Source organism: Macaca thibetana, chromosome 10, assembly GCF_024542745.1.
Source record: "Macaca thibetana thibetana isolate TM-01 chromosome 10, ASM2454274v1, whole genome shotgun sequence".
Classification (NCBI taxonomy): domain Eukaryota; kingdom Metazoa; phylum Chordata; class Mammalia; order Primates; family Cercopithecidae; genus Macaca; species Macaca thibetana.
In genome coordinates, this window is record NC_065587.1 from 34,877,301 (window position 1) to 34,888,194 (window position 10,894).

The 10,894-nt window shown below is 45.5% G+C and overlaps 1 long non-coding RNA gene across 1 annotated transcript; it reads right to left on the bottom strand.

Moving 5' to 3' along the window:
• Nucleotides 1-2,714: 2,714 nt before the first annotated feature.
• LOC126929801 (uncharacterized) lies at nt 2,715-7,850 on the bottom strand. The gene is made up of 4 exons (XR_007717278.1): nt 7,744-7,850; nt 5,707-5,847; nt 4,681-4,768; nt 2,715-4,439 (listed from the first exon to the last, which is right to left on the bottom strand). It is a non-coding gene; the product is annotated as an uncharacterized LOC126929801 (long non-coding RNA).
• Nucleotides 7,851-10,894: the final 3,044 nt, after the last annotated feature.

A 10,894-nucleotide genomic window follows, 5' to 3' on the forward strand; every position in this document is an offset into this window, starting at 1 on the left:
GGAGGCAGAGGCGGGCAGATCACGAGGTCAGGAGATTGAGACCATCCTGGCTAACTAACATGGGGAAATCCTGTCTCTACTAAAAAAAAAAAATACAAAAAGTATTAGCCAGGCATGGTGGCGGGCGCCTGTAGTCCCAGCTACTCGGGAGGCTGACACAGGAGAATGGTGTGAACCTGGGAGGCGGAGCTTGCAGTGAGCCGAGATCGCGCCACTGCACTCGAGCCTGGACGACACAGCGAGACTCTGTTTCAAAGGAAAAAAAAAGAAAAAAGAAGTATTGCCCTACCTTTTGAAGACTGAAAATAAAGCTCTTTCTTTCCTAGTCATGTGCCTTGTTCCTCACTGGCTATCAGGTGTTTCTTCATAGCCCCTGCTGCCTTCAGGGACCTTCCTGGGCCAGCAAGGAGTCTTGCTTATCCTGGGACCTGCCAACTGCCCTGGAAGACAGGCATAGGCAGAGCCGCACACACCCCCCTGGAAGCAGGAGGGTTTTCCTGGTCCCCTAGCTGGGCTGGAGCTGCCTTCCAAACACACGATCACTCTGGGTCTCCTGCCCAGACTGTATTCTCCTGGGGGCAAGACGCTGTCCCCTCCCGCCCTGACAATATCGCTGACAGGCCTCAGAAGGCTGTCTCCAGAGTGCCGTGGCCACACCTGCGCCGCCCCTCCCACCACAGCACAGCTGTGTCCACTATCTGGAAGGGGCCAGCTCAGTGCCACCCTCGCCCGGCAGCACAGTCCTCCCAGGCCCACAGCCCCATTTCCTTGGCATTAATCTCAGCCTCTTCCTGCTTCAGGGGGCGGGAACTTTGCCAGGAAGCTGGAGGATGAACCACAAGCCAAGTAATGGGACAGTATGTCAGAAAAGGAGGGCTGAGGTCAGGGCTGGCCCCAAGGCTGACAGCTTCCTGACAGGACAGCAGGCCCAGGTTCATGGAGAAGGGTACACAGTGACAACTCCTGATGCACACAGGAATCATGACTTTATCATAACAATCACAAATGATGGGGTAGTACACATGAAAAAGGGGAGCCCTCTTATCACCAGAGGGCTGCAGGCCATTGCCCAGAGTGGCGGGCAGCACAGGGAGGCACTCACTGCATGGCCCCGCCAGCTGTCAGGTCACCTCTCAATGGGTGGTGCAGTGCATGGTATTCTGAGGACGCAGGTCCTGAGGGTCTTGCTCTTCATCCTTCACGGTGAGGACATGGTCCTCATGCGAGCGGCACAGGGGTGCCTGCAGCAGGATCCCTGATGCCCTTGTGCCCTGCTGAGCACAGGTGCCCCACAGTGCTCAGCAGGAATGCCGGGAGGGCTGAGGCCCAGCTGGTGCTGGGAAGCCGGCAGCCCCCACAAGCCAGCCCTCCCTCTGAGGGGCAGCCTGTGTCCTGGACTTGGGCTTCCCCCGGGGGTTGGGGGGTGCCCCACTTGCCCCAAGCAGCTCAGCCTGAACCCAAAACTGTGACCAGAAAATCACATGTATGCTTTAAAGGTTTCCTATGTCCTCTGTGTTCTCCTATAGAAGTGACTAGGGGTGTGTCAAGCACACACAAGACACTCTAACACCACCGAGTGTGCCCTCACATAGCTGAGATGGACCCGGACCATGGACAGGCTGCAGCAAGAGCAGCCCAAGGATCCCGATTAAGAATTCCTAAGCCTAGCTGTGGAAGGAGACCGCACCCACCTTTAAACATGGGGCTTGTAGCTCAGCTCACACCCAATCAGGTAGTAAAGAGGACTCAGTAAAATACAAATAAGGCTAAAGCAGGAGGTAAAGAAATAGTCAAATCATGTATATCGCCTAAGAGCACAGGGGGAGGGACAATGATCAGGATATAAACCCAGACATTCGAGCAGGCAGCGGCAGCCCCCTTTGGGTCCCCTCCCTTTGCATGGAAGCTCTGTTTTCACTCTATTAAATCTTGCAATTAAATTAAAAAAAAAAAAAAAAAAAAGGCAGCCCAAAGATCTGGATTCCTGGAGGAAGCCACATGGAGGGCCTTCTCTAAGATGGCCAATGCCCCCAGACAGCCTGCTCCACTGCTTCTGTCCCAGTTCTGTCCAAGTGTGAGATTTCATTATTAAGGGACTGGGCAGCCACAGCAGTGCCCCCTACCCAAGGAGATCATGCTGTCCTGACCTGGCCACCAAGGAAGGACAGACCTGTTATCCATCACCTTTACTGGTTCCATTACAAATCTCTATGTAATAGGTTGGCTGAGATACAATTCACCCATTTAAAGCATGCCATTCAGTGGTTTCTGGTACTACATTCAGAGTTGTGCAGTATTATCAAAATCTATTTTAGAACATTTTTCTCTTCCTTTTTTTTTATGAGATAGAGTCTCCCTCTGTCACTCAGGCTAGAGTGCAGTGGCATGATCTCAGGTCACTGCAACCTCCGCTTCCAGGTTCAAGCGATTCTCCTGCCTCAGCCTCTTGAGTAACTGGGACTACAGATGTGCACCACGACTCCTAATTTTTGTATTTTTAGTAGAGGCGGGGTTTCACTATACTGGCCAGACTGGTCTCAAACTCCTGACCTCAAGTGATCCGCCTGCCTAGGCCTCCCGAAGTGCTAGGATTACAGGCATGAGCCACCATGTACAGTCCAATTTTAGAATATTTTCATCATTCCAAATGAAAATTCCATTTCCCCCAACAGCATCCTTGGCCCTTGACAATCACTAACTTTCTATCTGTGGGAGGCTAAATAACAGTCCTTAAAGAAATCAGGTCCTATTTCCTGAAACCTGTAAATGTTACCTTATTTGGGAAAAGGTTCTTTACAGGTGTGATGAAGTTAAAGATCTTGAAATGGAGGGTTATCCTGGGTTATATGTGGCCCCTAAGTGCAATTGCATGTATCCTCCTAAGAGGGAGGCAGAAATTCACACACAGAGGAAAAGGCAATGTGAAGATGGAACATAAGGAGAATTTATTTACTCTGTGATGTTGGCCCTGAAGACAGGAGTGATACAGCCACAAGCCAAGGAGTACAGGCAGTCACCAGAAGCTGAAAGATGTGAGGAACAGGTTCCTCTCCTGTAGCCTCCCTGTTGCCACTGTGATTTTTTTGCCCATGGTACTGACTTTGAACTTCTGGTCTTGGAAATTGTGAGAGATTAAATTTCTGTTCTTTTAAGCCACTAAGTTTGTAGTAACTTGTTATAGCAGCCACAGGAAACACGAATTTTGTTACCAGGAGTGGGGTGCCTAAAAATGTGGCAGTGACTTTGGAACTGGATAATGAAGGAGCGATGGTAGACTTGTGAGAAGCATGACAGAAAAGGCCTAGGTTGCCTTCCAACACACTGTTTATAGAAATGTGGATGTTAAAGACTCTGTCACCCAGACTCTGCCTTAAAGGAAACGAGGAACTTCATACAGAAAGTCTGTGTTCTCTTCAAGAACACACACATTATCATAAACTGAATGCTGAGACACATGGACATTAAAGGTGATGCTAAGGGCACAGAGGAAACAAGGAACATGTTATTGGACACTAGACCAAAGATGATCTTTGTTATATAATGGCAAAAATTTAGTTGGATTGTGTCCTATAGCTGTGTGGAAGGCAGAATCATAAGTAATGAGCTTGCACATTCAGCTCAGCAGACTTCCAATCAAAGCATTCACGACTCAGCTTGGTTTCTTTTTCCTGCTTATAGTAAATGCAAGAGGAAAGAGAATAGAGGGTATAATAAAAAATATAAAGAATTTAAAAGTACAAAAAAATAGATAAACTGAGGGAAGAATTGTTATGCCAAAGGAACCTAGACTTGATTATTTGGGAAATTCTCAGACTACTTAGATTGGAAAAAACCAAAATCCTAAAACTAGGAGATTCACTGTTAGGAAAGTGTGTTCTGTAGAGGAATGCCAAGGGTGTGGCATGTCTTGCAAATTTCCCTAGTGCCAAAGAGATTACACATGAGACTCCTGAATCCCCTCAATCATCTCACAGAAGTGAGGAAGAGAGACAGAATTATCCAGGAAAGATCTGTGGAGAAACCTCATCTGATGCCATGAATTCCATCACATACGGAGAAGTTCCACAAGGATTTTAGAATGTTCTCCCAGCAGAAACACTGCCAGCTTGGACCAGAAAGTTTAGAGACTAGACAAAATCAAAGAACTCCCAAAACTAGAGAGGCAGGAAATAGGCTGATAGAACTACTCAACCTCAAACATGTGCTACCCTTTAAGAAAAGAAAGATGACCATCAGGGCAGAGCCATGCGGTCAGAGGCCAAAGCCATGGACACAGAGATAGATACAGAACACATGGCTCTCCTTATCGTTGCTGGATTTACTGTGCGCCACGCCAGCTTTCTTCTTGCCATCCTCGCTACAACACAAAAGGAGAGGTTTGCACACACCGCTGAGTCCAATGCTGCGGGACCTTGGCCAACAGGCCCTGCCCCGACTCCCTGTGATCAATAAATGAATAGTCACCCCAACCCGATTCCCTATAATCAATCAATGAGCAACCACCCCACCCAGACTCCCAGTCATCAATGAGCAACCACCCCATCCCGACTCCCTGTGATCAATCAACGAGCAACCACACCACTCCGTCTCCCTAGAACCCCCCACAGAGAGGTTCCAGAGCCTGTGACACTCTCCTTTCCCAGCCTCTCTGCCAGAGGGACTCACCCGCTATGGACTTACCCGGGGCTTGGCCTTCAGGAACACATGGCTCTCCGTATCATTGCTGGATTTACTGTGCGCCATGCCAGCTTTCCTCACGGCATCCTCGCTGCAACACAAAAGGAGAAGAGAGATTTGCACACACCACTGAGTCCAATGCTGCGGGACCTTGGCCAACAGGCCCTGCAAAGTAGCTGTCCCTGGTGACAAGGTGCTGTCCCCACCCAGCACACCAGCCTGGCTGAGGTCCAGGAGAGCCATGAAGGAAGGGGCACTCAATAGAGAGCAATGACAGGCCACTGAGGCAGGGAGAAAGCGAGCAGGGTGATGAGAAAGAAGGGACAGGAAAGATGGTTGCCATGGAGCAAAGAAAAACCCCTGGCATGAGGAGGTGGGGGGCTAGCCCCTAGGGATGGCTCACAACCCATTCAAGTTGAAGGAAGTACGCATTAGATTACTGGGCAGCAGCTGGCCTTTAGTTCCTAGTTCCTGCTCTCTGAGTGGTCTGCACCAACTCTGCCAGCATGGTACGACCCAGATTCCTCCTCTGTAAAATGAAGGGGCTACATGAAGTCATCACTCAGTCCCTCCCAAGGCAAGGGTCTGTCCCTGTGTGGGACAATGCAGGTTTCATATGTGGGATCAAAGAGACAAGCCCCAACTTCAACAACTTCAAGCTGGGGACAAGAGGAGAAAGACCACAGAAATGTGAACAATATCTAAAAATTCCGTACTAAGAGATGGAATCCTGTGAAAGGTTTTTCATCACACTGCTGCTCCGCAGGGAGAGCGAGCCATGTGGGTCAGTCAAGCCGGAGCTCCCTTGATTGCAGCACACGCTGCCCCCAGCATTCATACAGGGCAAGACAGAAACAACTGTGTATCTTTTAGGAAGGCCTGGCCTGTGGCTCCTGGGAACTGACTGCCTGGTCTGCTCACGCCTGCCTTCTTCCCAGTAGGCAGGGTCTCTTTCCTGCCTGGCCTCCCTGCAATAGCTTTGAGGTGATGGGATGACCATGGTGGTGCAAGACCATGAGTGCACCTCACCTTTGGGCTCAGTGATGATGTGACAGACTCCAAGTCTCTGGCAGACATAATGGAAGGCTTGATTCCCAGGGTTACACCACTGATTGATAGATTCATTCGAGCATGTCCATAACATGTTGTTCACTGAGTCCTAACACGTGCCTGCAAAAACAGCATACTTTATTCAATTGTGATGCCACTAGCTACCTGTACACACATTGCACACAAGCACTGCTCAAAGATACAAGGGCTGTTTAATGTTGAAAACCCACATCCCTACTCCCACAGATTTACATGGCAAAGCCCTAGGCTGGGACTTGGAAAAAGCCAGGATTTAATTTTTAATGTGGTTTAACTCCTATGTGAGAAGGAGTTAAGTCTCACAGAAATAGATAGTAATTGATTTATGTGTGACCTAATTCCAAAAAGGATATAAGAAATTTACATTAAAAATCCAGGTAAGGCCAGGGGCATTGGCTCACGCCTGTAATCCCAGCACTTTGGGAGGCTGAGGCAGGCAGATCATGAGGTCAGGAGATTGACACCATCCTGGCTAACATGGTGAAACTTTGTCTCTACCAAAAATATAAAAAATTAGCTGGGTGAGCTGGCAGGTACCTGTAGTCCCAGCCACTAGGGAGGCTGAGGCAGGAGAATGGCATGAACCCGGGAGGCGGAGCTTGCAGTGAGCCGAGATTGTGCCACTGCACTCCAGCCTAGGTGACAGAGGGAGACTCCATCTCAAAAAAAAAAAAAAAAAAATCCAGATAAAAGAAGACCAATTAACATTAATACACAACAAAAAGCCCTAGTAACTGAGCCCAACACTTAGACATAAGCTTCCTACCAGCCAGGGCAAATAGAAAATCCAATGTATTACATAGTGTTCCCTTTCTCAGAATAACAAATGTACCAGTTCCTTACAGGAAATAAACCTTTTTATGGTATAAACCTTGATAATTTGTTACAGGCGCCATCACACAACCTAATGAACAGTATCTTCAACTGCAGTTTATTCAGAGTGATTTCGCATATGGAAATTTCTTATACTGGGTCCCAAACTTAAATAGTACAAAAAATTCTTTCTGGCTGGGTGCGATGGCTCATGCCTGTAATCCCTGCACTTTGGGAGGTGAAGGCAAGAGCACTGCTTGAACCCAGGAGTTTGAGACCAGGCTGGGGGACATAGTGGGACCTTGGCCCTATACAAAATAAACAACATTAACTGGGCATGTTGGTGCGTGCCTACAGTTCGAACTACTCAGGTGGCTGAGCGGGGAGCCCCGGAGGTGGAGGCTGCTGTGAGCCAAGATCATGCCACTTCACTCCAGCCTAGGTGACAGGACACATTCTGTCTTAAAACAGAACAAAACAAAATTTCTTTCTTTTCAAGGAAACTAGAATGCCATAGAGAATTGGCAAGATATTTCAGGAAAAATTTGCTAAAATTTTCAATTTTCCAAAGAAACGTGTTTATTTCTTATGCAATCCTGGTACAAGAACACTAAGGCCCAGTGAGCTCTCAGCAGCAATGAGGTCTACATGACTTGTAAACTGACCATCCAAAATATGATACACCAAGCCAGAGGCTAGGACTTTGGAAACAAATATTAAGCTGTTTAATGAGTTTGGAGATTATTTTCAAAGTTTTTAAGTTTTAGGCTCTTTACAAGATTTTTCTAACAATCACACTCTTTTGTTGTTGTTGCATATTAGTGGTAATTAGTGGTAAAGAGATGGAAAATATACGCATAAGACCACAGAAAGAAAACTGTCACCACACATCTTCCTAAATTTAACACTGAACCAGAGTTTTCAAAGTGTTTCCAAAATGGCAACTTTTGCATGAAGGCTTTTCCCCGATATACATGAATTATCAAAAGGGTAACTGCAAGAGGGGTTACGATCATTAACATCACAAGGTAAAAATGTTTGTAAGAAACACTTTGTAGTTTGTCAGTGCTCAATAAGGTTTGGTATACATGCAAACATAGCTCAGCTGCAATCCTTCCAAATACTAGCTCTAAAACCAGGAGACACCTTGGCCTTTTCCCTTACCACAGGACAGTGCAGCGATAGCATGGACTTCAGGCTCCAGAGGTTGAATTCCGGCTCTAACACTTTTGGGTGGCCCTGGGAAAGTCATGGAGTATCTGTTTTCTCATTTGTAGAGTGGAAATAATAAAAGTACATACCTACCTTATACAGTTATTGTGAAGACTACATGAGTTGAATGTGTCAATAATTAACGATCCACACCAGCATGCATACACACACACACACACACACACACACACACACACACACACACACACACACACAAGTTTTGATCATTGATCTTATTCCATTTGCCACTTTCAAACATAACTTTAGCACTGTGTCTCTTGAGTTTGTTTCTCCCGAGTAGCTGGGACTACAGGCGAGCCACCACGCCTGGGTAATTTTTGTATTTTTAGTAGAGATGCTTTTGTCCTGTTGACCAGGCTGGTATCAAACTCTTGACCTCAGGTGATCCAGCCACCTCGGCCTCCCAAAGTGCTGGGATTATAGGAGTGAGCCACTGAGCCCGGCCTGAGGAACATTTTTTTTCTATACATTATTCCGTTTAACTATGTGCCCATTCTGAAACCAAAAATACACTGCTTTAATTACTATAGTGTGTCTCCTTATAAAAATATACGTACATTTAAAAATAAGTCAGTATTTTAGGCTTTGCAAGCCGTAAGGATGCTGCTGCAACTACTCAACTCCACTGTTACATACATAAAGCTGCCACAGACAACACATAAACAAATGGACACGCCAATGTTACAATAAAATTTTACTTCCAAAATAGGCTGAAATTGGCCAGAGAGGGATGGTTTGCTGACTCCTGCTTTAGACTAATCTAATAAAGGTAAAAAAGAGTGACACACAATTGAAGCATGTAAAGAAGAGGACCTAATCTTATGGAGACTCTTCTATGTGCTAGACCTTTTGCAAGACCCTTTGTCTACAAAATGCATCCGATCTTTTTAACAACTCCAGTAGATAAGCATCATTATGAACATTTTACAAAAATTAAGAATTCCAAGAGGAAAAATAACTTATCTAGGTCATACAGTTAAGGAGCCAGGCTTTAAATCCAGGAGGTCTTTCTCCTCCAAATCTCCATGATCAACATTTATGTTTTTATCAATTCTTCCCTTATAGCCACAAAATACCTCCCTATCCCTTTTTGGAACGAGGTATAAACATTTGTGCATATGACATAATGTTGATTTCAATTCCACACACATTTACCTGGTACATAGTATGTGCCAGGCAGGCATTGTGAAATGTGCTGGAGATTCAAAATTGTAGAGACCATCTCTTTCTACGAGTTGTCAAAACTGTAGCTTGTTAATGTCAGGCTCTGAATTTCAAAGTATGTCATGTTCTTTTTTATTTTGCTAGAACCGCTAATGGTGCTCTCCACCATATTAAGGATGTGTCTTCCGTGGCCCCTTCTGCCCTTTGTAAACAACCACAGGTGTGGATTTTGTTTTGTCTGTGTGCAAGGCTTGCTGCTGAGTAGTTTCCCTATTAGACTGCTGCCCACAGCACCAGCTGTTGTTACAAACTGCCGATTCCCAGCCACACAGCTTTTCGTTTCCTGTTTCTTCAGATGGTAAAACTCACTGTGTCCTTGAAGCCTGTATCCATATGTTTGGGTCAAAATACCTTCTCATCCTCACTGGACCAACATAATACCAAGAATGCTATTTCTCTAAGTGTTTTTCAGACAGGTTTAAGAGTAAAGACGTGAATATACATGCCGCTTGAGTCCAATTTTTAAAATATCTGCTTCTCTCCAGCATTGTCCTGTGTTACTTAGAGTTTGACCAATAAAAATCTCCTATATTTCTTATCTAGTTATTAAAATTATATCTCCAAGTTAAAAACCAAAAAAAAAAAAACAAAAAAATGTTTCTATACATTTTTTCTATATTGTGTGCTTAATAGTTTGTATGTGTCCTAAAACAGGTGTTTTACATGCTTATTTTAATAGCTTTGAAATTCTATTTTTTTTTTTTTTTTTTTTTTTGAGACGGAGTCTCGCTCTGTCGCCCAGGCTGGAGTGTAGTGGCCGGATCTCAGCTCACTGCAAGCTCCGCCTCCCGGGTTCGGGCCATTCTCCTGTCTCAGCCTCCTGAGTAGCTGGGACTACAGGCGCCCGCCACCTCGCCCGGCTAGTTTTTTGTATTTTTTAGTAGAGACGGGGTTTCACCGTGTTAGCCAGGATGGTCTTGATCTCCTGACCTAGTGATCCACCCGTCTTGGCCTCCCAAAGTGCTGGGATTACAGGCTTGAGCCACCGCTCCCGGCCTGAAATTCTATCATAGTGAGTAGAGTTCTTGCTGTCATCCGAAAATAATGTGTGAAAATACTTTATTTTCTAAAACTTTGTTGAACTGATTATTATCTCGACTAATTTTACAGGATGAGAGTTTTCAAAACTATACTATTATGTCAACCACAAAAATTATATTTTTAAATCTTCCTACCTTATATTGATAATTGGTACTATTTGTAATCAGAGCTATTGCACACTTTTTTTTTTTTTTTTTTGGAGACAGTCTTACTTGGTCACCTAGGCTGGAGTGCAACAGTGCGATCTCAGCCCACTGCAACCTCTGCTTCCTGGATTCAAGTGATTCTCCTGCCTCAGTCTCCCAAGTAGCGGGTATTACAGGCACCCAAGTAATTTTTGTATTTTTGTAGAGATGAGGTTTCACCATGTTGGCCAGGCTGGTCTTGAACTCCTGACCTCAGGTGATTCACCCGCCTTGGCCTCCCAAAGTGCTGGGACTACAGGCATGAGCCACCATGCCCGGCCACAAACAACTGTTTAACAAAGTAAGTTTAAAATAACAGGAAAGCCTTAAATTTCAGAATTTGAGATAAATCAAGGAATGAGCCACAAGTGAAAATCACTTACTTTTCAAAGATCACAAACCATCTGTTCCACCAAAAGGACAGCAAGTGGCAGAGCTGCCTGATCCCCCTGGAGGAGGCACCAGCATCACCAAGCTGGTGCCATAGGTATGCGTCTTCTGCAGCATTTTTAAAGGCAGCCCACAGTCAGTATTTGCTGGAGAAAGGAATGAAAACGCTAAGTCCAAATATTTGACACAGAAATTTGATTACCAAAACAGATTTGGGTATAATGAGGGAGCCCCAAACTGAA